This window comes from Notolepis coatsorum (genome assembly GCF_963971535.1).
Source record: "Notolepis coatsorum genome assembly, chromosome: 8".
Lineage (NCBI taxonomy): Eukaryota > Metazoa > Chordata > Actinopteri > Aulopiformes > Paralepididae > Notolepis > Notolepis coatsorum.
Genome location: NC_140172.1, coordinates 29,721,222 through 29,728,776, shown reverse-complemented (window position 1 = coordinate 29,728,776; position 7,555 = coordinate 29,721,222). Strand labels below are relative to the sequence as shown.

Sequence of the window (7,555 nt, the reverse complement as noted above, 5' to 3'; positions counted from 1 at the left end):
ATTGCCAGCTGTATAGCATGTAATGTGGATTGGTATTTTGGTTCCACATTGGCAGGACCCAATATACAGCACAACGTTTGTGAATTTTACATGTGCCAAGCGGATTGACAATTTTCAGATAATCTATACATTTTATTCTGTACTGTACATAGATACACTGTGTTATCCCAACGGTCACAATAGTTGCCGTCAACATGTTTGCTCATTCTATGACCACACTATACAAATTTGAGTAATTCAGCCAGGATGTAAACGGCTCTGGTCATGTGCACTGCACATATTGAGACCCTTTATTATTTCAATATTTGCTGGAAATACATTGATACATCATTCAGTAACATTTTCAGAGCCTTATAACAAACATTATTACACTATTGTGACCAGAGGGATTAAATGTGTAATATACATTACATTGTATGTACATGTTATAACATGCATGTATTTATTTTCTATATATATTTTCTATATATTTTTTCAATTTTAACATTGCCATAATGTTGGAGAGGGCAACACAATGTTTTTGTAAGATAAATAGATGTATACTCTTTGAATAGAAATAAATATAAAGAGTTTGAAGTTGTAACACAATGTTTTTGTAAGATAAATAGTTTCGATGAAGAACAAAACCTCCTAAATGCATACAAAAAAAGGGGAAAACTTCATATCTGCACTTTGCAAGGCACTAATACCTGGTCGGTATTGTTAACATATATAGTCCAAAAACAGTGTACGGTGTTTACAGTGTTATTGTACATTGCTAACATACAGATTATATATGTATACTCTTTTATACTCTTTGAATAGAAAAAAATAAAAGAGTTGTTTGAAGTTGATATAATGTGCTTGTGTAGTTATTTTTCTGTTAACTTTTTCACATGGATTTTAAAACTGAACCTTAAGTTATAGTAACTGCAAATATTTGAGTTGATTAACTAAACAATTTTAGTTGATTAACTTAAAAGAAATGAGGCATGGGATGGCCTCAATGTCGTTGAGTTCTGTTAACTTAATCACATGGATTTAAGGTTGAACCTTAAGTCACAGTAACTGAACATATTTCAGTTGACACCACTTGAGAACCTTAAGTCACAGTAACTGAATATATTTGAACTGCCTTAACTGAGAACTGTAAGTCACAGTAACTGAACATATTTCAGTTGACACCACTTGAGAACCTTAAGTCACAGTAACTGAATATATTTGAATTGCCTTAACTGAGAACTGTAAGTCACAGTAACTGAACATATTTGAGTTGACACCACTTGAGAACCTTAAGTCACAGTAACTGAACATATTTGAACTGCCTTAACTGAGAACTGTAAGTCACAGTAACTGAACATATTTGAGTTGACACCACTTGAGAACCTTAAGTCACAGTAACTGAATATATTTGCATTGCCTTAACTGAGAACTGTAAGTCACAGTAACTGAACATATTTGAGTTGACTCCACTTGAGAACTGTAAGTCAGAGTAACTGACCATATTTGATTTGACTTAACTGAGAACCTTAAGTCACAGTAACAGACCATATTTGAGTTGCCTTAACTGAGAATTGTAAGTCTTAGCCAACTGAAAACATTTGAGTTTATCAACTTAAAAAAATTGAGGCATGGTATGGCCTCAATTTTTTTAAGTTCTGGAAACTTATTCGGGTTTACAGTGTATCATGACGACAAGGTCCTCTCACTTCAGCCTTTAATCGGCGTAGTTTATTATCACATTGGTACACAGTACATGAGACCTTCTCTCTGTGGGAGGTAGGTGGGAAGAGACAGAGAGGGAGGAAACAATCCCTTAAATACCCTCTTACTTGGCGCCAGCGTCAATAGCTCCGCCTATAGCGCCCTCTTGTGGAAACAGTTAGACAGTTACATGCAATCGTATACATCACATAACTTTAACACATGACCCCCCGCATTTCACTGTATACTTGTATGCCGTGACAAATAAAACTCTTGACTTGACTTGACTTGAAGGGGTGAACTGTATGAGTGGGAAGCGGCACATTGGTGATTAATATGCTCAGCGAATCAGCCTAGAGTAAATACAGGTTGGGGGGAAAGTGGGCAAGTGAGGAATTGAGCCTTATAGTATGTGAACCAAGCACCTCAAATGTACAGAATGTAAATATTACCAAGCACGGCTTTCTGTCACCTCACCCCTTTCTTTTCCATTCCTTCCATGCACCTTGCATCTCCAGTATGTGGCACTGTTTCCACTGGGTTGCTCCGTTGTAAGGAGTCATCTGTTGGCTATACTGAATTGCATACTATAGTGTGTAATGCCAATTCCCATGGCCTTGTTTTAAAATCGTTTTAATGGCATATGGATTCTCTTAATATTCCCCTGGCCACTTCTTCTGTGATCTCTCAACAGCCGTCTCAAACTCTGCCATAGCCTTGGACCAACATGAGTTTCAACAACCTGAATCTCAGCTACCATTTTTAAGTTCCCCACCTCTGAATCTCCAACCCTGCCTTTTCACGCACATAACCCTCTCTCTCTCCCTCTCTCCTCTCTCTCTCTCTCTCTCTCTCTCTCTCTCTCTCTCTCTCTCTCTCTCTCTCTCTCTCTCTCTCTCTCTCTCTCTCTCTCTCTCTCTCTCTCTCTCTCTCTCTCTCTCTCTCTCTCTCTCTCTCTCTCTCTCTCTCTCTCTCTCTCTCTCTCTCTCTCTCTCTCTCTCTCTCTCTCTCTCTCCTTCCCCCATTTGCCCGAGGAGACGGGGACGTATCGGCTTAACCGCATGACAGGAGATGATGATTTGGTCAATGAGATGACTGAGATGACGGGGGAAAGGTGAAATTACTGCAACTCTTCCATATTGTGCCACTGGACGACTCGACAACATCTGGCCACGGCGGGGAAAACAATAACTGCCTAAATACAACAGCTGACACTGAATATGATGAGAGCGGAGCGTTAATTAACAAGGTAAGACTGTTTTGGTCTTTTCTTTTTTTCTCTGCAGGACGTCGTGTTGGCGTATCGTTCTAGTTATTATGTTTACACTATGAAGAATAGCCGTTTCGATATGTTGTGTTATTTACTGAGGGAGTTACATAACAGTGCACATTATACCTAAATGTGTTATTCCATATTAATAGCTTAATCCGCGTGTGCAAGAGTATAGGATTTTCCAGGTAAAAAGACACCAGGCTATATGTTCTCTATTTTAAGGGTAGACTGATAACACTAGTCTGATAATAATAATTAAAATAATAATAATAATAATAAAAAGAAATAGCGTTACAATAAAAATCAGTAGCCTACTGACAGGCCTGGTTTAAGAAGGAATGATGGTTATATTCTAGCCCACTGTTAGCTCATTATTGGAGGAGCAGGTGTTTCCCTTACTTTGGTAATTTGTGTTCAGTTGTGTTCAGAATAGCATAGGTTTACCGGTATATATGAATAAGTTAGGCACAATAAACTGCTATACTGCCTCTTTGCTCTTTGCTTTGATTGTATTTAATCAAGTGATGGGCCGAGAGTGACTTTTACTAAGGGGTTGGTGGTCGGAAAGATCAGCATCACAACAACATGACATGTATGCTCATATCATGTGGCCTAAATAAACAAACTGCGTTAATGAAACGATTTAGCAAACAAAAGGCAAATCTGCATGGGGACAGATCTGCATCTCCATGGCGACGGGTTGATCTGCCATTCATGTCGTCGAGTGTGGGCGCAGCTTTATTCTGCTGGAGGAGATCAAGTGGAATTCACATGGTTCCTATAAAGAAGTCGATGGTCGTAAGGAAAAGACACGGTGTCGACAATGTGTCAAATACATGTTTAATATGGGCTCTTATCGGGAATAGAAACAGCCTATACACTGATCTTCCCCACAGCTGCACGGACTTCTGTCAGGATTCAGGAAGGCGAACAAGTTACAATAAGTTCGTGCGCAGCACCTCAAGATTCATTGAAAATTGTATTAACAGATTGCAGAATGGGTACAATACACAGTACAGCTCAATACACACAATTGTATAAGGGCCGGATGCAGAGAAAGACTTTCGTCTTGTTTACATCAGGGTCCCCCATTTTCAATTCATCAGGACATGATATACTGTACATGACATACAGATAGACACTGCTACATCTATACATTTATAATTATGACATACCAGATTTGCAAATACAGTACTGTTTGTGATACAAAAAGAGTCCAGAAAAGAGAGTATACATTTGACGTAAAAACTGTACATTGGAGGAGGTTGGGGGGGGGGGGGGGGGTTGGGTAGGAGGGGTTGGGGGGGAAACACTGTACAACTGTACAAGCAAAACTGTACATTGGAATATTGACAACCATACTAGGTAATTTACTGTACATTGGAGGGGGTTGGGGGGGGGGGGAACACTGTACAAAAAAGCAAAACTGTACATTGGAATATTGACAAAACCATACTAGGTCATTTACTGTACATTGGAGGGGGTTGGGTTAGGACATTTACAGGGGCCAGTTTCGAATTGCAGTCTCCCGTAGGTGTTCTTTGAGAGTGGTTTTGAAAGTGGGTAGTGATTCACATTCCTTTACAGCCCAAGAAGAGGGTCTCGAGGTATATTTATTGCCTACAAAAGAACGCGCTCTTCCGCACATTTTCTCTTTGAATCATCATTGCACGCACGGTGGAGCTAAAGATAGACTGACCTGCTGTGAATGCTGGAAAACTGTCGTTTTAAACCGCCATTCCACCGAAATCGAGTATTTGATTGTAATTCTACAAAATTAGACAAATTATCACAACTGTGTTTTTCCTCTTGTTTCATGGGTTTTGAGTTAAGATTGAGGAAAATGCTATCCGATGACATCATGGAATTGCACTGACTGAGATGATTGGAAGACAATTTCAAGTATATAAAACAATGTGGGGCGGCTACGTGGCGTAGTGAGCAAGGCGCTCGCCACGAATGACGGAGACGCTGGGCTTGCCTGTTCGAGCCCAGCGCTCCACATTGCTTTCAGTTTAGCTGGTCGTTCATACTAATACACATTGGCCGTATTAGGGGGTGGGAAACTGATGGGTGGGGATCGGGCGTTGTGGACAGCGACTCCTACAGGTCGGTTGGTGCGCCTGCGCAGTAGAATCAGGAAGTGTCGGGGGCAGCGTGAGCCTCCCACGCGTTACTCCTCGCCACTGAGAGATCGAGCTGCGCAGGTGAAAAGATGCGACTGCTGTTACCTCAAGTACCGGAGGGGACTTGTGCTATGTATGACTTAGTCCACATTGCAGCCGGCTTGTGGGAGGCAAGAAACAGCGTTCGTGACAGGGGAGGGTTGAATTGGATGATACGAAATTGGGATGGGAGAAAATATAGAAAAAATGGGAGAAAAAGTGGATAAAAAAAAAAAAGTATATAAAACAATGCATGTTTTCCCTCTATAATTCTAGATGTGATATAGGTAGCCTATTAACATGACTGTCCATACATACAGTTAGCTAAAATGTAATAGGTGACTTCCCCCTACTGTAGCTAGGAAGCTGGCTGAGTGAACCAAACATTTACATGATATAAATCAGCTAAATGACAGCTAAATTACTAAATGTAAATGTATATATATCATTAGCGCTTGATTTAAAAGCTTGCACTATGGGTAGCCTAATCCCCAAACAGCCATTGGCTCCTGACCACCAGTCTACATACTAGCCAGCCAGTCATATGCAACCCTAACGGTATATAATGCCACTTATTACACACATTCAAACATTTAAAAGGAACTTCATTCACGCAAACTGAGCTTCGTGTCTACGCTTCAAAAAGTGGGTATATGTGCGCCTGCCCCAGATGCCGACTATCAGTCACAGCCTCTGCACTGTCTGTGGTCTCGGCCTGCACCACACAACGCGCCACTGAAGATTCTAACACGTGCAAAGACTTTGCCAAACTGTCGCAGCAGATAAGAGCCGTCTCCTACAACATCCTGTGGAGCCAAAACCTGTAACGCTGATGAAGAGTCCTGCAGTTCTTCTGACCTCTGCCCCCAAGGGACATGCGTCTGATGAAGAGAGTTCATGGTCCTCCGACAGCGACACCCTGCCAGACGGGCAGCGGGACCAATACTCCTTCAGCCAGAGTGCTGAGTGGGGTGAGCAACTGAGCATGTCGAGGCCGAGCTTGGTGAACCAGACCTCATCCCAGACGGTTTCCAATCCGGATGAGCCGCTAGCTTCCGGTGCTCCACACTCGTCCACCGCTAGTGAGGCGTTCAACGTTGATGCCGTCGTCAGAGGTCAACGTCCCGATTCCTCTTCCCCTGACAGTGAACGTCAACCGACTAGAACACCTAGAGAAGCCCCCCATCGCTTCAGCATTCCCAGATGTCGTAGAATCTACCAAGATCCAGGGCCCTCATTTATCAATGCTGCGTACGCACAGATATGTGAGTAAACCATGCGTACGATAATTTCTAAGCAAAGTGTGGGATTTATCAATTATGAACGTGTGCTTGAGATTGTGCGTATATCTACGCACAGCTCCGACCGTGCGCACATGGCACCAAGCGGTAGAATAGGAAAACTGCAACAGACGGAATAAGCTTTCATGCAGTTCCAACACCGACGTGTTCGGTATGACTCATAATTAATCATAGTTAATTGTAAAATAAAGACATGAGTGTAATTATTGTCAAACCCTATAAATAGCATTTGGAATAGGTCTTTCCAAATTAATGCAGTCGGTTGCGGTGTTGAATTACCCCCCCCCCCCCCCCCCCAGTTTCCGCAACAGTCTCTCAGACGTCATTAAAAATGCATTGAAATCGATGATGATATATACAGCAACAACTAACAAGCAATATGCTGCATACTGTCTTTTCTTGAATAAAAAACGACTTCATTAAATACATTTCAATACTACCATTTGTTGATTTCTGAGGATTTTCACATGAAGAAGTAAAAGATCCAATAATTTGCACGTGAAACAGTCACACAGACGAGAGTGGTGCCCTGCAGCTGGTGAACCCAGTGCTCTTGGAAGCCTTGGCTGCGCATCACACAGACAATCCACGTTGCTTTTCACTTCTATTCAGTGTGGTTCCCCTTGTGTTCTAGAGGCATGCTTGCCCATATGATCTATGTGAATTGTTCATCTACCATCATGCTTTTCCTCGGCTTGTAACATGCGTTGGCATTCCTTGCAAATCTACCGCTGTGACTCCATATCCTGGTCTTTAATTTGTCAGCTGACGTGGGGCCGCTCCGCTCCGTAAACACTTGAAACACTTCTCTGAAGCCGTGGTTCCTTGAAAACCATGAGCTTATACTTCCCTGACCAGCAGCTGTCAACATCCCATTTATCCCACACTGATTCCACGGAGCCGACATGCCTAGAAGGGCAGTGACCATGCTTTCAGTTCAAATACAGAAAAAGCGTTTCATATCTAGGAATATTATGAGCATATTCCCTGTTTTTTGCTGGTTGCAGACTCGCCGTTTTGGATCAACATTAGGCTATTTAGATTTGGCTATGATACAAATTATATGAGGAACGAGGAAGGGGAACGCAGAGAAAGACACACGCATAAACACACAAACACACACACACACACAC

General features: G+C 41.9%; 1 protein-coding gene across 1 annotated transcript in view; it reads left to right on the top strand.

Moving 5' to 3' along the window:
* Nucleotides 1-2,755: 2,755 nt before the first annotated feature.
* Nucleotides 2,756-7,555, top strand: part of kcnj6 (potassium inwardly rectifying channel subfamily J member 6) — a 158,522-nt gene continuing 153,722 nt past the window's right edge. The window contains exon 1 of the mRNA XM_084320164.1: nucleotides 2,756-2,932. The gene's annotated coding sequence lies outside the window, so the exon portion shown is untranslated. The remainder of the gene's footprint in view (nucleotides 2,933-7,555) is intronic.